Genomic DNA, 26,160 nt, shown 5'->3' with positions numbered 1-26,160 from the left:
TATACTTTAAATGAGATCTGAACAAATCTGTTCCAAATTTTGCAAATATTTTCCATGTAGAAATTGACTTGTGGTGCTGAATATGTTGCAGATTTTTCCAAATGAGTTCAATGGAGTAAATCAACATTGGCAATACCCAGTTGTTGTTGATTTTGTTACTAATTACTAACAACCAGAGTTGCCAACTTGACTTTTTATTTTTTCTGGACAGCTGATCAAAAAATCACAGACACTATTTTTTACGAACACAGTGGAAAAAAAAATAAATCATTATGAGTATAAGTGATGCATATCTACAGCCTATAATTCTGATATGAAGAGATCAGCTGCATTCACTATAAACTGATAATATTAATAATATTAATCTATCTACGTTTCTTCAGCTTGAAAAAATCACGAATACCTTAAATTTTTATGGACAGGGCAAAAAGGTGCCCTAGTTTTACAGCCTGTCCTTGAATTTCTGGACGGTTCACAATACATCTCATAACTCTAAGTTTTAAAATTTAAAAAAAAATATTTTCAAAAGTGTGTTTTTTACTTTTTTTTAAGTCTTTTTCTATTTTATCAACTGAATATGGAAATCAGCACCAAAATCTGCATGGTTTGTTATGAATTTGCCACTGCAGATACTTATGAAAATTTTCTCTACATATGAATCTACCCACGTTTACAGGCAACACACAAACTACAGTTAGGTCCAGAAATATTTGGAGAGTGACTGAATCTTAATGATTTTGGCTTTTCAAGACAGTATTTTTTATTTCTAATCAAACAACTCAGATACCATTGAAGTGGAGACTTCTAGGTTTAATTAAAGGGGTTGAACAATGATATCCTGTGAAACATTTAGGAATTGCAATTATTTTTCTACAACCCTCCTCATTACATGGGCTCAAATGTAATTGGACAGATTTTCTTTACCATAAATAAAATTTTATTTTTTAATACTTTGTAGAGAATCCATTGCAGGTAATGACTACCTGAAGTCTGGAGATCATGGACTCACCAAACTCTGGGTATACTCCTTTGTGATGCTTTTCCAGGCCTTTACTGTAGTTGCTTTTTTGTGGGTCTTTTTCCATTAAGTTTTGTTTCAAGCATGTGAAATGCATACTCAATACGGTTGATATCTGGTGATTGACTCAGCTATTGCCGAATATTCCACTTCTTTGTCTTAAAACACTAATGGGCTGCTTTCACAGTATGTTTTAGGACATTGTCCATCTGTGTGGTGAAGCGCTGTCCAATCAACCTTTCAACCTTATTGCTTTTGGTTAAATCTGAGCAGAAAGTGTAGCCCTGTACACTTCAGAATTCATTCACCTGCTTCTGTCTTCAGTCACATCATTAATAAACACTATTGACCCAAAGCCATTGGAAGCCATGTAAGTCCAGCCATCACACGGCCTCCACCAAGTTTTACAGATGATGTGGTGTGCTTTGGATCATGAGCCACTCCAAACCTTCTCCATACTTTCTTCTTCTCATTATTCTGGTACAGGTTGATTTAAGTTTCATCTGTCCAAAGAATGCTTTTCCAGAACTCTTTAGATTTTTTTTACAAAGTCTTAATCTGGCTTGTCTATTTCTAAAGCTTATTTTTGGTTTCCACCTTGTGGTGAACCCTCTGTATTTGCTGTCATGAAGTCCTCTCTTTGTGGTAGACTTATATACTGAAGCCCCTTTCTGGAGAATGCTCTTCACTTGAGGGGATGTTGAAGAGGGTTTCCTTAACCATGTATAGGATTCTGCAATCTTTCATCACTGTTGTCTTCTGTGGACCTCCAAGCTAGTTTGCATTCCCAAGCTCACCACTGCACTCTTTTTTTGCAGAATGTACCAAGTTATTGATTTGGCCACTCATAAAATTTCTGTTGTCTCTCTGATGAATTTCTTAATTTTTTTTAGCCTAATGATGGCCTGTTTCTCTTCCATTTTGGACTCTTTTGATAGCATGTTATGGGTTCACAGCAACAGTTTCCGAATGCAAATGCCACATCTAGAATTAGCTCCAGACCTTTTACCTACAAAATTTATCATGGATTAATGAGGGCATGACCCATGCAGCCCATTAAAGAGCTTTTGAGATAATTATCCAATTACTTTTGGTTCCTTGAAAAATAGGCAGCTAAATATTAAAGAGTTCTAATTCCTTACTCCAATTAGGATTTGGTTACCCTCAAATGAAACCTAAAAGTCTGCACTTTAAGTCCATATTTATTATATAAATGAATCTTTAGGTCCCATGCGCTCACTCCAGTTTTTGATGCTTTTTTGGTGCATTTTGAGGTGACCTTTTAGTCACCACAAACTGCATGCATTTCCTCCCTAGCAAAGTCTATGAGATTTCAGTTTTGCTGTGCGCATGTTGCTTTTTTTTTGCTGCATTTTGTGGTGACCACAAAAATGCAGCATGTCAATTCTTTTTGCATTTTTCCCTGCTTTTTTCACCCATTAGTGATAAAAAAAAACACATAAAAAATGCATGGTCCAAAAACGTATAAAAAATGCATGCATTTTTTATGCATTTTTTCCCACAAGATGGGTTGTTTGGGCCACAGGGTGCATTTTTGTGGTCACCACAAAAATGCAGTGTGTGGACAAAGCCTTAATATGTTTTGGTAAACAGCTAAAATGCCAAAACTTGTGTCACTGTCCAAATATTTCTGGTCCTAACTGTATATGTATTATGTTTGCTTATATAGCGCCAACATATTCCTCAGTGCTTTATACACATTGTACATGCAAAACACAAGTAAAGCAGAAGCCAAAGCGTGTGATAATAGTCTAAAAATGCAATGCTGCTCCGTCCCTGCAATCAAAGAGCTAGTAATTGTGTTCCAAACAAGACATACTGTTACTATTACACAAAAGAGTGGGCTGAGACACTGCATCATCTGCGGGTTGGCGATGTCAGCCTGCACCATATGCTCAGATAAATGTGATCCATCTGTACCCGTCTTTCAAGAAAAAAAATAAGACATAGGATTGCATAGCAGGTTCCAAAACAATAAGTAATGACTCAAAACACAGAAAAATTCCAAATGAGCATTAACAACAAATCTTAATAGAACTGAAAAACTAATAGAACTGGCCTACAGGTCCTGAATGCTCGCAACGTTCTGGTTTATCACGGAACACTAATCCCTTTCACACCTCCCCAGCCTTATACAGGCTCCATGTTGACATTTGCTGATAGTTTGTGTAATTTGCTCTCTGCTCTCTTACACATACTCCGAACATTGGCATTTGCACAGTGCTGTTTCTTATAGGACCTGCTTCTGACAAGTGCGCCAACGTAATTACTGTTACACATGAAGTGCTTCACTTTGTTTCAATTGACCTTTAACTTCTAGATATTTTCTTTTATATGATACATTCCTAGGAAAATCAACATCCATAAGCAGATAAAGCAAAAAATCTGGTAGAGAAAGAAGTCATCAATGTATATAGAATGTGTACATGTATCCGTTTTCTCCAGTAAAGCATACACTTATGTTGTGTGTTGCTATGTACATTGTGACCTTATCTATCATTTCACTCGTATATGATGGATGATTAATGTCAAATTTTAAAATGAGATTAATTTCCTATCCCCTAATGAACCTCAGGTCGTTGGGGCAGTTGATTATTAAAAAATATGTCAGTTTTTGCTAATGAGTGGGTAATTCACTTCACAATAGCCAATGAAATGTCTCCTGTGTTATTAAAAACATTCCAAAAATTGGCCTCAATCTAATCAGTTTAGGAAATCTAATTACTCTTGCATATTAAAACTCTAATTCTAACACATTTTAAGGGAATGTCTCATCAGAAATTTATTTTTTTGCGTTTGTGATTTTTATTTTGATATTTTGTTTTTGAGTGAGTTATTTATGTGCAAAAGAATTCTGACATATTCCAGCTTTCACATTAGCCGAAGGAGCACACACAATAGGATGACGCTCCCTGTTTCCTGCTGCTCACTTTTCAGCTTTGCTATGTAGAATAGGACAAGGTCAGCAGTGTTATTTTATTATAATTAGTAATGAGCAAGCACTACCATGCTTGGGTGCTCGGTGCTCATACCAGCAGTTGGATGCCTGGATGGGCGTGACTTGAGTATCCGACTATAATGTAAGTCAATAGGGAGTTCAAGTGTTTTTCTAGGAAAACTTCTGAAAAAATGCTTGAGTTCCCCATTGACTTCAATTGTACTCGACTACTCGAGTCTTGCTATCTGAGCATACAACTGCTCATTACAAGTACCGAGCACCTGAGCATGATAGTGCTCGCTCATCACTACTCGTTACGAGTACGGAGCACCCAAGCATGGTAGTGCTCGCTCATCACTACTCGTTACGAGTACCGAGCACCCGAGCATGGTAACGCTTGCTCATCACTACTCGGTACGAGTACAGCGGACCCGAGCATGGTAGTACTCGCTCATCACTACTCGTTACGAGTACAGCGGACCCGAGCATGGTAGTACTCGCTCATCACTACTCGTTACGAGTACAGCGGACCCGAGCATGGTAGTACTCGCTCATCACTACTCGTTATGAGTATAGAGCACCTGAACATGGTAGTGCTTGCTGATCACTACTCATTACGAGTACTGAGCACCCGAGCATGGTAGTGTTCGCTCATCACTACTTGTTACGAGTACTGAGCACCTAAGCATGGTAGTGCTCACTCCTCACTATCCTCACTACTTGTTATGAGTACTGAGCATGGTAGTGCTCGCTCATCACTACTCATTACGAGTACAGAGAACCGAGCATTGTAGTGCTTGCTTCTCACTACTCGTTACAAGTACAGAGCACCTGAGCATGGTAGTGCTTGCTCATCACTACATGTTACAAGTACAGAGCAACCGAGCATGGTAGTGCTCGCTCATCACTACTCGTTACAAGTACAGAGCACCCGAGCATGGTAGTGCTCGCTCATCACTACTCGTTACAAGTACAGAGCACCCGAGCATGGTAGTGCTCGCTCATCACTACGCGTTACAAGTACAGAGCACCCGAGCATGGCAGTGCTTGCTCATCACTAATTATAATCATTTAAGGGGTCGTAGAAAATTCAAAGGAAACACAACTCATCTCTTTAAATTTTGATTTCAAGTGAATTTGTCCTTCTCTGCCTTTTTCAGCCTGTCTGGTCCTTCTCTCTATCTTTTCCCCTCCACCTTTCCTCTATGTGGAAATGTTTGAGCAGCAAATATCCTCCAATCTCTCAGTGAGCTGAAAATCTCTCCTTACTGACAGATTTTACCAGTAAATTGAAAGTAAAAAAAAAATCAGTCAATGAGTGGAAAGAAGAATAGGATATATAGTGAGTGAAATAAATATTGAACACTTCACCAATTTGAAATAACCTCATTTCACCATAAACCGGATACATGTGGTATCCCACAAAGTGGCCATCTCCATGGCATACCAGAAGTATAGAGTGTGTCACACAAAGGTAATTTTCCATGTATATTGTGTACTGTAGCATACTGTCAAAACCTGCTGACAGGCAGCACTCAGAGGGTTAAGCTTCCCCTGTGCAGTCAGCCAATGACTGCAGCTGTATGAGTCACATGGAGGAGCTAACTCCGGCTATGCAGTGAAGGATAGAGTTGATTGGGAGACAGCAGTTGAGAGGAAAAAGGAGAGGAAAAAGGGGGAGTTCACGTCCTCCATTTTGAAAGGATTTCTCACGCATCACTAGAAGGAAAAGTTGCCTTAGAGGTGAAGTACAGCTCAGCCCAAAATAAGGAGAACTGAGTAAGACTTACCAGAAAGACAGCAATCTGATCTAATAAGAAACGTTTCCCCTCAGAGGTCTGCCTGTCTGGTGTGGGTCAATCTTGAACTATAAATGTAGAAAACACCAACCAGCTGCCTCTACCTGTAAATAGTTATCCATCTTGTGATCGCCAGTAAAAAGACTGTTCATTTGTAGTTGTTTCCTTCATGATTAAAGATTAACTGCACAAACCACTATCACCACCATCAGATTCTACCTGAAAGACAGCAACTGTTATACTTCTTTTCTATTGAGGGATTTTGTGTGTACGCAATTTTGAGGGGACCCACTGTGACAGGAAGCTCGGCCACCGTGAGGCAGATTACAGACCACCAGGTGCGCAACCTCTGCTGTGCACCTCACGAGGTTACCACAATTTTTGGCATCACAAACAGGATCCCTATGTGCTTTGTGAAGAGAATTAAAGTGGTGGCTTTTTGCTTAAAAAAGGTGGATATGTGAAGTTAAAATAGCGACTGTGTGTGAAAATGATGAACTGTTATGTAGATAAAAAGAAAAAAGCCAGCCCATCATTGATCTGCACTGATCAAAGTGCACAGAGTCAGGCCTTGTCCATAGCAAGCAGAGTACTCAGGAATCCATCCTCCGGAAGAAAAGCAACGCCAATTTATGCCACGATCCAATTGTATCTAAGAAAACCATCTTCTTAGGGGAGAAACTGAAGAAAAGACTGCGCTGTATCTGACTGCCCAACACCATTGCTGAGCTGAAGGAACAAGAAGCCATCTTGAATGTTTGTGAGAGATTGTTGTAAATACCCTCTATGGCCAAAACCTAGTATGCTAGTTGAAAGCTGGGCAAGCTGCACTTTTATTTCCCTATTTATTTGCACCTGTTGTGCCTTTTCCTGCTGGATTCAGGGCCCTAAAGTGAAGTTAGAGAGTCCTACACTCTCAACTATGGACTGTGTCTCCTGAAAGAACTGCTGTTTTATATTATGGATTGTTTTAAAGACTGATGCACTTTAATTGATTTTGCCCCTGTTGCGAGAAACAAACTGCTGAGAAACAAAAAGTTGATGTACTGATTGGTCAGCTAAGGGGTGGGAAGTTAAATCTTGGCCTTCTGGTGTAAAAAAAACCTGCTGAATAAATACTAGACAGGTTAAGATAAACCAGCCACAACCAGGTGCTGCCAGCAAAATTTAAAACAGAGGAGTGAAAAGAATTATCAGAAGAGTTGTCTATGAGCCAAGGACAACACACGGCGCGCTACAGAAACATCTGGAATCACCCAATAAACCAAGAAGTATGTTGAATTGCATTTGAAATTTGCTCAACATTTAGAGAAGCTTGTGAAATACTGGGAGACTATTGACTGGTCAGATGAGATTAAACGTGAACTTTTTGAATGCCACAATACACACCCTGATTGGAGGCTAAAAGGCATTGCATATTGCCCAAGAAACACCAAACCGACAGTGAAGTTTAAAGATAGGAACATCATGGTGTGGAGCTGTTGTTCAGCATATGGCACTGGAAACTACATATCATTGAAGGAAAGATGAATGGACAAATGTACCAAGACATTCTTGATAAAAATCTCCTGCCATCTACCAAGATGATGAAGATGAAACAAGGGTGGACATTTCAGCAAGACAATTATCCCTAACACACAGCCAAGGAAACTCTCAATTGGTTTCAGAGAAACAAAATAAAGCTGCTAGAATGGACCAGCCAATCACTTGACCTGAATCCAATAGAATATTTCTGTATTTTGTAAAAAAATCACAGCTGCCTCGAAGCCATGTATTAGTAATAGGTAGGGATCTATGAGCCCCCCATAACTAGTCATGTAATTAAATAGAAATAAACAAAAAAACAAACACCCGAAGTAATCTACAGACACAACGTCCCACGACGATCCCTGCTCTGCTACATCCTGAGGTCGCAGTGCTCTGTCATATTAGAAAACGTAAACGATCCCTGTGAGCTGCGGGATACATTGACTGAGCCACTGCTGTGATAGTGGTGATATCATTGAGCTCACCTGAGGTCACAGCTGGCAGTTCCCACGGTACCCCAGCTGTGGCCTCAGTTGAACTCACCTGAGGGGAACTCATTGACTTTAATGCTGGATTACTAGATTAGGCTATGTGTGCACATTGAGCATTTGGTTGCAAACATTTCTGCACCAAAAAGGCATCCCCTTGCAGAAAAACGCACCAAAACACAATACATTTTTAGTTAGTTTTCAGTGCATTTTTCTGCCCGTAGATTCTGATTTGGTGCAGAAATTTCATCAACCAAATACTCAATGTACGAACTTAGCCTAAACTGGTAATCCAGCATTGTGTTCAGTAAGTTCACCTCAGGTGAGTTCACTGAGTTTAATGATTCATCTCAGGTGAGTTCCTTCAGTTCACGTGAGGTGAGTTCACGTGAGGTCACAGTTGGGGTATCGTGGGAACAGCCAGCTGTGACCTCAAGTCAGTGATGTCACCACTATCACAGCCGTGGCTCAGTCAATGTGTCATGTAGCCCGTAGTGATCGGCCACATTTTCTAATGTGACAGCCCACTGCAACCTCAAGATGTAGCGGAGCCAGGATCGTCGTGGGATGTGACTTCTCTCACAGCTGTGGCCCCTTCAGTCTGTCTCAGAGGTCCTAAATGATCAATCACATTTTCTAATGTCATCTCGTACTGCGATTTCAGGATGTAGCAGAGCCAGGATCATCATGGGACATCATGCTTGTGGAATACGTCAGACCTGAAGGGTTGTTTGGGGGTTAATAAATTGGAGAAAGAGGGTGTTTTTTTTAATAAAGTATTGTTCTCTTTGTTTTGTGTTTATTTCTTTATATTTACACGATTAGTAATGGGGAAGGTCTCATAGATCCCTACCAATTACTAATACAGGATTTTGTGGCAGCTGTAATTTTTGAAAAACATCAACCACTTCTATTACCCTGACTGCCACAACACCAGGGCAATCAGGATGAGCTGGGTAAGTGCCAGGATTGGAGTCTCAAAAAGCTTCAGTGACCAGTGTAAAAATTGCAAGGTTACTATTTTTTTTTTTTTTAATGAAGTTCATGATATAAAAAAACACACATTGCCAATTTTTTTTTAGCAATGTAACACAAAAACATGATTTAATTTACAGTGCAGTACCAGATGATGGATGCTAACAAAGTTAATTTTAAAGTTTATTTTAATCAATAGATCTTGGAATAATAATGAATTTCACAATTGGATGGGCTTAAAAAAATGTTTCTGTGCTGAGATAATCTTATAAATATTCCCCTGCTATGTACTGTGTAATGGCCGTGTCTGACTGTACAGGGACATGGTCTGATCATACCACAGCTCCAGGGCAGGGAAGCTCTTAAATGAGTATAAAAAAACAGTATAAAAATATTACAGCATGGGATCATTTCTGATTCTTTTTGTGAGGTAAAACATTTCTCTGCCTGTTTATAAAACATGTTTTACCTCAAAGAAAGAATTATTTGCAATCCCATGCTGTAATGTCTGTATTCTTTTTCACTTCCTCCCCTGCCCAGGAGCTGTGGTATGATCAGTCCATGTCCCTGTACGGTCAGACACGGCTATTACACAGTATATAACAGGGACATATATAAAAGATTATCTCAGCACATGAACATTTTATTTAAACCCTTCCAATTGTGGAAATTATTATTATACCAAGATCTATTGATTAAAATTAACTTTATTTGTGGGACAGCCCCTTTAAGTTTTGTTAACTCCAATCTTAACGCAACCTATAAATTGCCCCTTGTGGGTTACTTTACAGAACAGTCCATCAGAAAACCAGAATGTTTGCAGTGATGTTCCTGATGGTCATTGATGGCTAATCCAAAACCAGCATTACCAAAATGATATGTAATGTATCATAGGCTCCTTCATGTAGGAGCTCACAGTAGAATAGGTGGATTACGGGATTCAAAAGGAGAAATGTCTGCTTGCTCTAATGGTAATGATGCTTACATTGTATCATAGCTTTTAGAAACTTGCAAAAGTTCAAACTAACAAGAGGCTACATCCAATTATATAAGCAGCTGGTGCTTTGCGATGATGTTACATTTCCATTTGCAACCCTACCTTCGTTAATTTGGTAAATCAACAAGGGAAATAAACATGTTAACTGGAAAAAGCAAGCAGCTACAGTATATAATATACTGCGTATAGCTCGATGTTAAATTACAAATATACGAGGATATTGCCCCAAGAGGATAAATTGTTTAAAATTTTGTCCTAGAAAATCAATTGTTTGTTCTTCGGCGGAAATAAATATATAAATCCTTAAGTACATTGCGCTCACTTATTATTACAAGTTAAAAAAAACATAGCTACTGGCTAAAGGATACATTCATGTATATATTTATATATCTCTAACTCTCATTTTGTCCGCTCCATTGCTTGAACCGTACCAAAGGGCAAAAGTGCAGTAGCCTATAGCAATCAATCAGCAATTAGTTTTGATGTAGCTAATGCAAATTGACAGCGGAGGTGAACGTTTGATTGGATTCTGTTGTCAGTGTTACGAGATATGTCTCATTAACCGGAATTCAATCACTTAAATGTAAGATAGAGTTAATAGTAAAGAACAAACACAAGAACAGCTGTCCTGCCTGTCACATCACATGTTACATTTCTGTACCATTTAAACAAGACCACGCAGAGTAAAAAATAATGCTCCATAATAAATCTGTAGCGGCAAGACTTGCATTAGTAGGAGACTACTGGTATACTATGATATGCACCGTTTGGATTTGTGGATCCAAGCAGTCCACTTAGATGATGGCTACCAATCACCAATGTTGGAAGAAGTGATGTACTGTAGAATTGAGCTAGGTAATGTAACAAAATTAGACTATTTCTTTTTAAAGGGAAACTCTTACTTTCAACATTTACGCCTTAAGGCCCCGTTACACGTAATGACGTATAACGATATATCGCCGGGGTCACACATCCGGCATCGTTAGCGACGTTGTTGCGTGTGACACTAACGAGCGACCATTAACGATGGAAAATACTCACCAAATCGTCCATCGTTGACACGTCGTTCCTTTTCAAAAAATCGTTGATTGTTGAGGATGCAGGTTGTTCGTCATTCCCGAGGCAGCACACATCGCTATGTGTGACACCTCGGGAATGCCGAACTACAGCTTACATGCGGCCGCCGGCAATGAGGAAGGAAGGAGGTGGGCGGGATCTTACAGACGCTCATCTCCGCCCCTCCGCTTCTATTGGGCGGCCGCTTAGTGACGCCGCTGTAACGCTGCACGAACCGCCCCCTTAGAAAGGAGGCGATTTGCCGGACACAGCCACGTCGCTAGTCAGGTAAGTCCGTGTGACGGCCCTTAATGATATTGTGCACCACGGGGAGCGATTTGCCCATGACGCGCAAATGACGGGGGCGGGTACGCTCACTAGCGATATCGCTAGCAATATCGCTGCATGTATCGCCACCATTACAGCTAGGACATAATGTCAATTTCTAATCAGTGCCAGTCTGACTGCAGTGACTTCTGCTAATCAATAGAACAAAGTGGCAGTCAGAACTTTTTGTGCCTCTAACATTTATTTTAGGCTTCTATAGACTATAACGTTAATTACTAGTTGCTGCAAATAACAGGCACCACTCTGGTAAAAGCTTGTAAAATTGTGGACTGTTAGCTGCTGCTCCTTTTCTGAGCGATGGTGGACAAATATACACAACAATATAGAAAATATGCCAGTGGAGTAACTAGAGTGCGATAGGCCCCAGTGTGAAATTTGAACCTGGGCCCCCCTGCATGTTAGTCAGATGTATGGGCCCCTGTAGCATTCTAAATCCTGTAAAGACATACAAATTGCCCCTTCAATATGTAGTAATGTCCACCATTCTGGTATATCTGTCCCCCATCCTGGTATATATGTCTCCATCCTGGTATACAGGGTATACATGGTCCCTATCCTGATATATTTTCCTCATCCTTGTATATATGATCCACATCCTGGTATATACTGTATGTCTCCCGTCCTGGTATATATGACCTCCATCATGAGCCCATCCTGGTATATATGCCCTCATCCTTGGCACATCCTGGTAAAAAATATGCTCAACCTGGTATACATGTTATACCATCCTGGTATATATGTCCCTATCTTAGTATATATGTCCCCATCCTGCTATGCATGGTCCCCATCCTGGTATACATGATATATATGGTCATCCTCCTGATATATATGGTCCTCCTCCTGGTATACATGGTTCCCATCCCAGTATACAGTACAGACCAAAAGTTTGGACACACCGTCTCATCTCTAGAACAACTGTTAAGAGGAGACTTTGTGCAGCAGGCCTTTATGGTAAAATAGCTGCTAGGAAACCACTGCTAAGGACAGGCAACAAGCAGCAGAGACTTGTTTGGGCTAAAGAACACAAGGAATGGATTAGACCAGTGGAAATCTGTGCTTTGGTCTGATGAGTCCAAATTTGAGATCTTTGGATCCAACCATCGTGTCTTTGTAGAAAAGGTGAACGGATGCACTCTACATGGCTGGTTCCCACCGTGAAGCATGGAGGAGGAGGTGTGATGGTGTGGGGGTGCTTTGCTGGTGACACTGTTGGGGATTTATTCAAAATTGAAAGCATACAGAATCAGCATGGCTACAACAGCATCTTGCAGCGGCGTGCTATACCATCCGGTTTGCGTTTAGTTGGACCATCATTTATTTTTCAACAGAACAATGACCCCAAACACACCTCCAGGCTGTGTAAGGGCTATTTGACTAAGGAGAGTGATGGGGTGCTACACCAGATGACCTGGTCTCCACAGTCACCAGACCTGAACCCAATCGAGATGGTTTGGGGTGAGCTGGACCGCAGAGTGAAGGCAAAAGGGCCAACAAGGGCTAAGCATCTCTGGGAACTCCTTCAAGAGACTGTTGAAAAAACATTTCCGGTGACTACTTCTTGAAGCTCATCAAGAGAATGCCAAAAGTGTGCAAAGTAGTAATAAAAGCAAAAGGTGACTACTTTGAAGAACCTAGAATATAAGACATATTTTCAGTTGTTTCACACTTTTTTAAGTATTTCATGTCACATGTTTTAATTCATAGTTTTGATGCCTTAAAAGTGAATCTACAATTTTCAGAGTCCTGAAAATAAAGAAAACTCTTTGAATGAGATGGTGTGTCCAAACTTTTGGTCTGTACTGTATATGTCCCCGTTCTACTCACCTTCCCTCTGCTCCCACATCACAGTCATACATCGCCCCACTCACGGTACAGGCGTCAGCTGCCAGCCATTTTTTGTCCGGAAGCGTTTATTGCAGTGCAGGGACCTGGTCAATCTTTGTGCCACTATGCCTTTCAACTGGATGTCCGTCCTCGAATGCACAACCAGCCGAAGTAGGCACTGGGGTCGATTGGTCCCTGTGCCCCAAGGAACCCAGTCGCGTTCGCCACCTCTGCCACGATGATCATTATGCCCATATACACTGCTGATATTGCCAGTGCAAAGGATAGAAGATATAGTCAAGATTCCATTATGGGTAAAAAATTCAGGCTATCCATGTTAATACTGAAGGTATCTTCATCAGGCCAGGTACCTAGATATAGACCATAGACTATACCCCTAGGTATCCGTGTTGCACTTAGGTGCTGTATCCATTTTTTCATGGATATAACACATACTCATTATGATCTACTGGGCTGTTCCCATGTCCATGTTTTTTCACGGACTAATTATCCATGCAGAACATGTCTGATTTTTCTGGTATCAGAAATGAAAACACAAGTCTATGGGTCCATGAAGTACAGCACACAGATGACATAAGTGTGCAATCCGTTTATTGTCCATATTTAACATCGCAAAGGATAAAAACTTTGTTATTTATTCATCTGTGAAAAACACTGATGACACAATGATGGTAAAAACATTGACACACTGATCCAAAACACTGATGACACCAGTGTCATGTTATCACATACAGTCATGGTGAAAAGTGTGGTCACCCTTGAAATTCTGCCAGAAAGTGAAGTATTTCTCCCAGAAAATTCTTGCAGTTACATGTATTGACATATACATGTTTATTTCCTTTGTGTAGTGGAACAGCAGAAACAAAAACGGAGGAAAAAATGCATATTGGACATGTTATACAACCCCCCCCCCCTTCACCAACCCACCCGGAATGGGCCAGACAAAATTGTTGACACCTTTCCAAAATTTTGGGTAAACGATTTTGTTTCAAGCATATGATGTCCATTTAAACTCAGATGTGTTAAGTAGCAGGTGTGGGCAATATGAAAATCATATGTGAAGCCAGATAGAAAGGGGAGAAGTGAACTCAATCATTGCATTGTGTATCTGTGTGTGCCACACTAAGCATAAAAAACATAAAGAGGAGAAAAGAACTGTTTGAGGACTTGAGAATCAAAATTTTTGAAAAATATCAACAATCTCAAGGTTATTATAAGGCTATCTCCAGAGATGTTGATGTTCCTTTGTCCTCAGTGTGCATCATAATTACAATCCATGGCCCTGTAGCTGATTTCTCTTGACGTGGACTGCAGAGAAAAATTGATTAAATATTGCAATGCAGAATAGTCCAGATGGTGGATAAGTAGCCCTAATGAAGTTTCCAAGAAATTCAGGTCGCCCTGCAGGGTCAGGGTGCATCAGTGTCAGTACAAATTATCCGTCGACATTTCAATAACCCAGGAGGACCCCACTGCTGACACAGACATAAAAAAAGTTTGCCAAAATTCTTCTAGGAAAACATCTTGTAGACAGACGAGACCAAGATAGAGCTTTTTGCTAAAGCACATAATTTCACTATTTACTGAAAATAGAATGAGGCCTACAAAGAAAAGAACACAGTACCTATTGTCAAATATGATGGAAGTTTTGGGTATATTCTGCTGGCTCTGGCATTGGGTGCCTTGACTGTGTGAAAGGCATCATGAAATCTGAAGATTACCAAAGGATTTTGGGTTGCAATGTATTGACCAGTGTCAGAAAGCTAGGTTTGAGTCCTAGGTCATGGGTCTTCCAGCAGGACAATGGAACCCAACAAACAAGAAGCACCCAGAAATGGATGGAAATAAAGCGCTGGAAAGTGCTGAAGTGTCCAGCAATGAGTCTGGATCTAAATCCCATTGAACACCTGTAGAGAGATCTTAAAATTGCTGTTGGGAGAAGGCGCCCTTCAAATATGAGAGACCGGGAGCAATTTGCAACAGAAGAGTGGTCCAAAGTTCCAATTGAGAGGGGGAAGAAGCTTGTTACTGGTTATAGAAAGCGATTGATTGCACTTATTTATTCCAAAGGCTGTACAACCAAATATTAGGTTAAGGGTGCCAATGTAGCGCCCCTGAGCCACTCAGGCCACTACAAGGAACTGCATCCTCTTAGGAGTACCTGGCGTATTAGTGCCGATAGCACCAAAGCACAATCAAAAATCCTAGTTCTTCACTCCACACCAGGCATAGAGGGTTAACCATGTTAACCATGTAAGGGATGGTCACCATGGAAAGGAACGAGTCCCTGGGATTAGCCAGCCTAGTGGGAGGGGTCAAAAGTCAGTAGATAGTAGAGAGAAGGGTGGCACACAGGAGAGGTGTGCGGACCTACCTGAGCTGGGTCTGTGCAATGGTGACCCGGGGGGCATGTATGTGTAATGTATACTGTTGATACATTACTGTTAATGTATAAACATGTATGTGACAAAACATGTGTAATTGCAATTTTTTTTGTGAGAAATCCTTCATTTTCTGGAACAATTTCAAGGGAGTCAACACTTTCGGCCATGGCTGCATGTGGAGCTCAGTTATTAGCAGTGAAATGTTCACAGCATTGCTATGTACAACTTAATTCTAGTGATATGCCATCAATATATTATTTGAAGAACCTATTTAAAAAAAATATAAATAATTTGGGAAACTCTTTCTTTCCCTACAGCAATGGCACACTGTCACACCCCATGTTATAATCCATTAGCAACGGGGCAATTTTTTCATTTTCGTGCTTTTGTTTTTTTCTCGCTTTTTTCCAAGAGACATAACTTAATCTTTTTGTCGTCATAGGTGTATGATGGCTTCTTTTTGTAGAATGAACCTTAGTTTTAAATTACACCACTCATTTTGCAATATAAGGTTCTGAAAAATAGAAACAAAATTCCAAATGGGATGAATTAGTGGGGAAAAAATGCAATTTCACCATTATTTTTGTTTTTATAGTGTTCTCTATGTGGAAAAAATGACTTGGAAACATAATCCTCCAGATCAGTGTGATTACAGCGATACCAAACTTGCTTAGATTTTTTATTTATGTTGTGATAAAAAAATTCAGATGTTTGAAACAAAAAAAAGTCGGTTTCTGTCACCATTTCTTGAGACCTAAAACGTTTTTATTTTTCCGTCGGCTGTATAATGATTTCTTTTTTGCTGGGCTTGATAATTGTTTTATTGATATCATTTTTAGATGCACATAACATTTTGATCCCTTTTTATGGTATTTCTTTAGGGAGGTGTTTTAGTGAAAAACTGCAATTTTTCCGTCAATCTTTTTTACTCTTTTTTGGTGTTTAATATACTGATTAATTAACATTATAATTTGATAGATCAAACTATTACGAAACCAAATATGTTTATTTTTTAATATTTGTATTTTTAACTAGTAAAAAGAGTTGTGTCAAACTTTTATGTATATTTTTTAACCTTTTTTAATATTTACTCTATTTTGAGTCCCTTAGGGCATTTTGCAGTTTTTTTTATATACTACAATATAAATGTTTCTTAATGATATATAATGTAAAACACTCCAATAAAGCTCAGCCTGTACCAAGTGGGTAACCATTTGGGCCTGCAGCTGCCTATTAACCCATTAGTTCTCCACACTCATGACACAGGTAGCAGATAAAAGCTGGTGCAGGCCACTGCTGCTGTGCACCAGTGACCACTCCATTAAAATGTCACTGTCAGAGATTGACAGTGGCATCTAAATGATTGACAGCAGCGATAATAGCTCAGCTCCAGCCATGTTGTTTGTGGCAAATGCCGACTATATAGCCCAACCAACAGCTACCATGTGCGGAGCCGGCTCAGCTAATAAGCCTACTTCACATACCCTGAGCTGCACCATAGAGTATATATCCAATGTTTAAGCAGTTAATCTGTAGTCTTAAGGCTAGATTCACATTTATATTGTGCATTCTGCTGGACATACATGGCTCTATTGCAAAATACTTTATTCTGTTGTATGTGGAAATATAAAAAAGGTTTACTCCTCTAGACTCCCACTACACATCCTTCAGTGTATGCAATGGTATCCAGAGGAGTAGGATAATTATATAAATGAACATATTACAAATCTTAAACATATATGTCAAAATATAGCCAAAAGTAGGTCGAGATGTGGCAAAAACTTGTATACAATTAGGTCTAGAAATATTTGGACAGTTTGGCATTTTAGATGTTGACCAAAACATATTCAAGTTAGAGTTATATAATCAATATGAGAATAAAATGCATTGAAGGAATGGTTAAGGATGGCAGTTGTTAAATATGTAGCTGCCTCTATTTCAAGGGATCATAAGTAGTTTGACAATTGTCCCATAAGCTCTTTAAGGGGCTGCATGGGCTTTTCCTTTGGTAATCCATCATCAATTAAGCTGGTAAAAGGTCTGGGCCTGATTCCAGGTGTTGTGTTTGGAAGCTTTTGCTGTGAATCCAGAACATGCAGTCAAATGAACTCTCAGGTACCAGGCAGGATTGCTGATGCAGGCAGGAACAGAGGGCACTGCAGATACTGATAGGTATGGGAAAGCAGACACAGGTAGAGGTACTGGGCACAGGTACCATTATTAGGCTGAAAAAAAAAAGAAATCAATCAATGAGATATCAAAAATGTTAGGAGTGACTAAATCAACGGTTTTGTAAATTCTGCAAAAAAAATTAGCTCACAGGAAAGCTTGGGAACTCAAATAGGCCTGGATATTCATGGAAAGCAACAGTGTTGGATTATTCAGAATCCTTTCTATGGTGAAGAAAAACTCTTTCACAACTTCCACCCAAGTGAAGAACACTATTCAAGAAGCAGATGTTTCAGGATCTAACTTTACTATAAAGAGAGGACTTCATGAGAACTTCACCACAAGGTGCAAACCATTAATCATCTTTAAAAATAAAAAGGCCAGATTAGACTTTGTCAAAAAAAGACGCCACTTCTGGAAGAGCATTCTTTGGACAGATGAATATAAGATCAACCTGTACCAGAATGATGGGAAGAAGAAAATATGGAGAAGGCTCTGAACTGCTAATTATCCAAAGCCCCCCACATCCTCTGCAGAACATGGTGGAAGCAGTGTGATGGCCGGGCATAAATGGCTTCCAGTAGCCTTGAGTCACTAGTGTTTATTGATAATGAGACTGAACACAGAAGCAGCCAGATGAATTCTCAAGTATACAGGGCGATACTTTCTAGTCAGATTTAACCAAATGCAGCAGGGTTAATTGGACGACGCTTCACAGTACAGATGGACAATGACTTAAATATACTAACAAAGCAATCCAGGAATTTTTAAGGTAAAGAACTGGAATATTCTGCAATGGCTGAGTAAATCACTAGATCTCAACCTTATCTAGTATGCATTTCACATAATTAAAACTAAAGTTAAAGGAGTATTCCCATCTCCAACATCCTATCCCAATATGTAGTAGGTGTAATAATAATAATATTAGCAAATACTTCTAATTAGAAATGTAGTGTAGTTCTCCTGATAAGCTATGTCACTTACCTCATGTTCAGGGCATTACAGTAGCTTAGGTATTGTTGGTTACGTCTACTCATAAGGGACAGTTGGTTAGTTGCTAGTGGTCATAACCATAAATACCTAAGCTACTGTAATAGGAACTCCCATTTAAGACAGAAAGACCCACAAACAAGGAACAACTGACATCAGCTGCTCTAAAGGCCGGCAAAGCATCACAGGGGGGAAACCCAGCGTTTGGTGATGTCCATGGCCTCCAGACTTCAGGCCATCATTGCCTGCAAAGGAATCTCTACAAATTATTAAAATTAACATTTTATTTGTTGTGAAGTTAATTTGTCCAATTATTTTTGAGCCCCTAAAATGAGGAGCCTTTGTAGAAAAATGGTGGCAATTCCTAAATGTGTCACAAGATAGTTTTATTCAGCCCCTTTAATTAAACCTAAACTCTACACTTCAATTTCATCTCAGTTGTTTCATTTTAAATTAAAAATAGCGGCATGTACAGACCAAATCACGATGATTCAGTCACTGTCCAAATATTTCTGGACCTAAATGTATGTTTAAATACGCATCCAAGGCATAGGCTATAGGCTATACATCCGCAGATGTTAAACTGTGAATCTAGCATTAGGATGAGGAATGAAAATGGGAGAGAAATTAATGACCATATTATTTTGAGAATCTCCATGATTTACAACATTTATCACCCTAATAATGCTGTAAATAGCAAGCTTTCAGAATTCTGCAGTGAAACAGTATTTATAAGAACAAAGCAGTGTTGCCAACCATCCAGAAATTCCAGGAGTCTGTAAAAGTAGGACACTGTTTTGCTTTGCCCATAAAAAAATGAAGGTGTCCTTGATTTTTTTGAAGCTGAAGAAACTGGTACAGATAAATTTGACTGTAATTATCATCATTTTACAATTTACAGTAAGTGCAGCTGATATCAGAATTATGGGCTGTAGACATGGATCAGATAATCATAATGATTTATTATGGCTTTGTAATATGTCCATAAAAAATAGTCTGTTCATGATTTTTTGATAAGCTGTCCAGAAAAAATAAAAAGTCAAGTTGATAACTGTAACGCTCACCAGTGTTGAGGCGGCAAGCAGGAGTGGACCCACTGGACCACAGGGGGAAACCAGGCTTATTCTGACATGGGAGGGGCTTACTAAGTGCTTACTGGGTATACATGCAAGCCTCAGATTTTGAGGATGGGTTTGGCTGCCGGTAGATGCCAGGTGCCACCCCCAGATAAGAAATCTGTGGAGAGAAAAGCGCATATAGGGTCTTACCCCAGTATATAAGGGGTGGGAGGAGGGTGAAACTACTCACCAGATGTCGTTGTGAGAGTCACAACAACTGTATTCGCATGTAGAATCTGATCCAAGGCTGCAGCCACCCAATTGGCAGATAACAGAGAGCAAAAGAGAAGGGTGTTTGATACTGCGCCAAAGGATCACAGGAACAGATGTTTAGATTAATGCATCTTTATTTCATCCAGGTCTACACGCTTCCGGAGCCACTGCCCCCTTCCTCAGGACCGTCAGGAAAGACAAAACATCAAATCTGTCCTGGTGGACACCAGCATGCAGATAAATAGACAAGATAACATCATGACACCACCCCTTCTTGAAAAAAAGGGGTGGGAGGAAACAGTAAAAAAAAAAAAAAAAAAAAAAAAGTAAAAAAAAAAAATGTCCATGCTGATGTACTAAATCTATCTTTACAAATGAAATTAAAACATGACTGGTATCACATAATCGCAAATGTCAGTCAGGATACACATATTGGGTCAAGAAAAATAATAAATTATGAAAAACCAAAAAACCTGTGTTTGTTCAGTGAAATGTACAAAAATATATATGAATTTATATATTCCATAGTGTATATATGTCAACATGTGTGTTTTATACATATGAATCTGCAATCAACAGAAGAGAGTCAAGAACCCACTCCTGTCGGGCGTTCAAATGATCACCATACATAAGAGAGTGGAGGCATAAACCGGTGCAGCCACCCCTGTGTGACACATTAAACAGGAAATGAAAAGACAAAATCACTAAAATAGTGACAGTGAAGGATCAAGTGAAAGACAAGGATAACCTGGAATTTAGAAATGAAAAAACCTCCAGATGGGCTCCAGACTATGAGGATCTACAGGCAGTTCACCAAAGTTCATAAACGTGGGAAAATGAGTGACTGCGCCTGCGTGCAAGGTCTGTGTCAAGAGCTCCCGGGTCAAAGGAGTTCAGGCCCGTGGGAACCAACCTACCACGCCTGCGTGATTCCCGACTCGTAGTAAGCTTACAAGTAGCAAGTCCTACATATTAGTATCCGTGCAATGATCGCTAGAAAAACAGCGCTAGCAGTTGATGAGTGCTGGGAACACTGAGAGATAAGAGGAGATTAAAGTGAAAAAAGGAACAGAGACACTAGGAATTGAAATCAACCGTGAATATATAAAAGACATATAGAAGAAAAAGAAATAAATAATAAATAGGGGAAAAACAATTTTTATCTAAACTATGCCGTGGGTTCATAAAACTAAAATAGAGGTATAACGCACCCTATTTTTGAGGCGCAAAAGAGTGAAAAGACACCAAGATCAAGGAAGAGATCACCCTGAAACTAATAGTGTGCTGGTATACAATCATAAAAGGAGGAATGTATATGTCACTAAAACTAGTGTATATGTATGTATACCCATGCGTTCATCTCCATCAATAAATAAGTAAGTGAATAAATAAATAAATTAGTGGAAAATATGCATTCTGAAACAACCATTATAAGAGTGTAAACCCCATATCATATATATTATATCAATTACATTAAAACTACGCTATAAAAATATTATATAAATATAAATACAATGATAATGATTAATAAAAACAGCGATAGACCTGATGGTACTGGACCATAAAACAACCATAAAATATAACAATAAAATCACACTGATATAGGTGTGATATAAATATAAAAAAAACCTTATAACAACAAAAAAGTATGCCATAAAACTCAATTAAAATCATAATAAAACCATCCGGAGAAACAGATCAATGCTAGACTTGATTTTAGTGGAATAAATCCGTGATTTCATTTAGACCTTGGGGTTTTAAAGTATTCAGCTTATAAATCCAGTAGGTTTCTTTTTTATTTAGAAGTCCCATCCTATCGGGAACATATGGGGGTATCTGTTCTATAGGGGTAACCTTCAACTGGATTTTTTTATTATGAAATAGAGTGGTATGACGAGAAAGTCCATGGAGCATGAATCCCACCTTTATATTATGTCTGTGTGAGTTTATTCTGTTATGTAGAGCTTGTATCGTTCTGCCTATATACCTTTTATTACAGTCACACTCAATTAAATAAATAACAAAGTCGGATAGACATGTCAAATGTCCTTGTATCCTAAATTCTGTGCCCTCTATGGTCTGACCGAAATTGATCCTCCCGTGTTGGATGGATCTGCAACATAGGCAGTTTTTCATATAGCATTTATAAGAACCCATGAGTACATTATTAGTAGTAGGATTACAATGATTTTTCAATCTGCTAGGCGCAAGTTGGTTCTTTAAAGTGGATGCTCTACGAAATGTGACCCCTGGATGGGTAGGTAACACCTCTTTCAGGTATGGGTCATTGTGTAAAATGGTCCAATGTTTCTTGAGGATGCCCTTAATGACATCCCCATCACAACTATAGGTGGTGAGGAAATTAGAGGTAAATTTTTCATTGGCAGACTTTTTGTCAGAGGAACTAACCTTCATGATCAGATCTCTTTGTTTTAGGTTTCTGTTTATTTGATAGGCTTTTTTTACAACAATCGGGGGATATTTTTTCTCTAAAAATCTCTCCTGCAGGACCAAAGCTTGATCTCTGAAGTCCACATCTGAGGTGCAATTCCTCCTAATCCTCTGATATTGGTTTTTTGGAACATTCAGCAACCATTTGTCATAGTGGTTGCTGGTGAAGTTGATGTAACCATTACTGTCCACTCTCTTAAAAAAGGTTTTTGTGTGGATAGAGTCACCGGTATGGAAAATGGTCAGATCAAGGAAATTAATGGCATCTTTCTCTACCGTGGGCGAAAAAGTTAAACCCCAGGTATTGCTCTCTATATTTTCTAAAAACCCCAAATAATTATTTTCAATATTGTCATAAATAATGAACAAATCATCACTATACCTTTTGTAAGAAATCACATGTTTAAAAAGCCCAGAGGAATATATGTACTGAATTTCAAAGAACCCCATAACCAGATTGGCGAAAGTGGGTGCTGCCTTCGATCCCATGGCAACTCCGCAGCATTGGTGATATACAGTGTCTTGGAATGTAAAAAAATTATTTCTTAGAATAAACCTCATGCTGTTTAAAATGAACTCCTTTTGTGCCACCGGTAGTCTATCATCGACCTCTAAATATTGCTTGAAGCATTCCAATCCCAGTGTATGAGATATATTTGTGTATAGAGATGCAATATCCAAACTTATGAAAATAAATGAGTCTTTCCAAGTAATATCATTTAGAATATATATCAGGTGTGAAGAATCCCTAAGGAAACTTTTTAAATTGGTGACATGAATATTCATGATGGAGTCAACATATGCTGCCAAATTTTCAGTAAGGGATCCAATACCCGAGATGATGGGTCTTCCCGGGGGATTATTGAGGCTTTTGTGGATTTTAGGCAAGTGATAGTAGAACGCTAACCTGGGGGTTTTTATGTCCAAAAATTTAAACTCATTTTTATTGAGGACCCCAACCTCAGATGCTCCTTTAATTAAGGTACGATATTCAGAAATGGAATCCTGATATGTAGTAATACCCACAAGATTATAGTGCGATCTATTGGAAAGCATTCTCAGAGCTTCCTGTATGTAACTATTCCTGTCTTGTATGACAATGCCACCCCCTTTGTCAGCGTTACGGATAATTATGTTTGGATTATTTTTTAGTCCTGAGATAGCAACCTTCTCTTCCCTGGACATGTTCGTTCTAGGAGGATTTTTCTTGGCAAGAATCGACTTAAAATCTTGTAGTACCAGATCGTTAAAGGTTTTTAAATGATGTCCTATACTATGTAGTGGGTAAAAATTTGATTTTGGTTTATGATCTGTATGAAAAAAATCCTCTGATATATTTATGTCTATGGGAGCAGATTTATTCATCTGGAAGTGTCTAGTTAAAGTAAGTTTCCTGATGAATTTTTGAAGATCCAAAAAAAGTTCAAAGTCATTGGAGGACTTAGTGGGACAAAAAGAGAGACCTTTTTTTAAAACACTGATCTCATCTTTTGATAATTTGTGATGGGATAAATTGAAGATACCTGAGGTGTCATTTTTGGTTATGTACTTTTTTTCTCTTTTTTGTTTGAGTTTGAGTCCTGCCCTAATCCCTCTGTGACGTTTTTTCTTTTCTCCCCTCTGGGGGTGAGAAATGTCGTGATAGGAACCTGAAGGTTCCTGACCATGGGTAAAAAAGGAACAGATAAACTGCCTTTTAAGGTGTTATCAATAGTCACGGTCTTAATGTTAGAATTAGTAATGGAGGTGATCAAAGGAGGTGGAGAGGAATTGCACTCATCTGATTCAGATGATCTAGGTAGAGGTATGTACTCTTCATGTAGTGACAGTTCCAACAGATCAATGAAATCCCCGTCAGGGTGATCATCAATGGTGGAAAGATTATCAAGTGCCTCCAATTCTGGTTGTGGGTCTCTATTCTTACGAATTTTTTCTATTTGAGATTTTAATGATTCTAGTTGTCTCCTTGTCTCCTCAAAATCTGCACCCATGTGGGTCGATTTCTGGGGTACAAAGGCACATTCAGCAGGGACTAATTCCATAGGGGTAATAACCGTATTTGGTTCAGTTGTGAGTATAGTGGAAAACACTTCATCTGTGATAGTGGTAGTAGGTAGATCACAGGGCATGGAGCTTACAGATGTCTGGGGATTAGGAGATCTACTGATAGGATCATTGTGATGGGTGGTGTCTCTTCTTGTTAATGAGTTTGCACTCCTCTTGTGAAACCTGCTGTTAAAGAAGTTTCTGTTATTGCTGTGAGCTCTAGGTCTCTGATTGGGAATATTATTAGATCTCCCAGCTGTGATGGAACCCTGAATTTTATTGGGGATCATGTCAGATCTATCACGTTGTAGTTTTTTTGATTTACGAAAAATGGAGTCCTGCTCTAATTGAATCAATCTGGTATTGATATCCGAATTTAGGATTTTATACTCCGGGTGCAGGTCATATTTATAAAGTTCTTTGTACAGTTCAGTAATGCTATTAGATGTGTCACTTGCAATGTTGCTGCGCTTCTTGAATAGACACTGCAGCATACTTTGCATGCATGTATGTAAGATATTGTCCCACTCACTGGTAAACACAGGATCCGCCGGAAAGGGGGTATTAGTCCTGCTGAATGTGCCTTTGTACCCCAGAAATCGACCCACATGGGTGCAGATTTTGAGGAGACAAGGAGACAACTAGAATCATTAAAATCTCAAATAGAAAAAATTCGTAAGAATAGAGACCCACAACCAGAATTGGAGGCACTTGATAATCTTTCCACCATTGATGATCACCCTGACGGGGATTTCATTGATCTGTTGGAACTGTCACTACATGAAGAGTACATACCTCTACCTAGATCATCTGAATCAGATGAGTGCAATTCCTCTCCACCTCCTTTGATCACCTCCATTACTAATTCTAACATTAAGACCGTGACTATTGATAACACCTTAAAAGGCAGTTTATCTGTTCCTTTTTTACCCATGGTCAGGAACCTTCAGGTTCCTATCACGACATTTCTCACCCCCAGAGGGGAGAAAAGAAAAAACGTCACAGAGGGATTAGGGCAGGACTCAAACTCAAACAAAAAAGAGAAAAAAAGTACATAACCAAAAATGACACCTCAGGTATCTTCAATTTATCCCATCACAAATTATCAAAAGATGAGATCAGTGTTTTAAAAAAAGGTCTCTCTTTTTGTCCCACTAAGTCCTCCAATGACTTTGAACTTTTTTTGGATCTTCAAAAATTCATCAGGAAACTTACTTTAACTAGACACTTCCAGATGAATAAATCTGCTCCCATAGACATAAATATATCAGAGGATTTTTTTCATACAGATCATAAACCAAAATCAAATTTTTACCCACTACATAGTATAGGACATCATTTAAAAACCTTTAACGATCTGGTACTACAAGATTTTAAGTCGATTCTTGCCAAGAAAAATCCTCCTAGAACGAACATGTCCAGGGAAGAGAAGGTTGCTATCTCAGGACTAAAAAATAATCCAAACATAATTATCCGTAACGCTGACAAAGGGGGTGGCATTGTCATACAAGACAGGAATAGTTACATACAGGAAGCTCTGAGAATGCTTTCCAATAGATCGCACTATAATATTGTGGGTATTACTACATATCAGGATTCCATTTCTGAATATCGTACCTTAATTAAAGGAGCATCTGAGGTTGGGGTCCTCAATAAAAATGAGTTTAAATTTTTGGACATAAAAACCCCCAGGTTAGCGTTCTACTATCACTTGCCTAAAATCCACAAAAGCCTCAATAATCCCCCGGGAAGACCCATCATCTCGGGTATTGGATCC

At 39.1% G+C, this 26,160-nt stretch overlaps 1 protein-coding gene across 11 annotated transcripts in view; it reads left to right on the top strand.

The window, feature by feature from the left end:
* PTPRT (protein tyrosine phosphatase receptor type T) overlaps positions 1-26,160 on the top strand; it is a 549,351-nt gene that overhangs the window by 229,621 nt on the left and 293,570 nt on the right. The window lies entirely within an intron of this gene.

This window comes from Anomaloglossus baeobatrachus, chromosome 5 (genome assembly GCF_048569485.1).
Source record: "Anomaloglossus baeobatrachus isolate aAnoBae1 chromosome 5, aAnoBae1.hap1, whole genome shotgun sequence".
Lineage (NCBI taxonomy): Eukaryota > Metazoa > Chordata > Amphibia > Anura > Aromobatidae > Anomaloglossus > Anomaloglossus baeobatrachus.
Note: the sequence above shows the minus strand (reverse complement) of the source record. Positions and strands in the feature narration are given on the sequence as shown.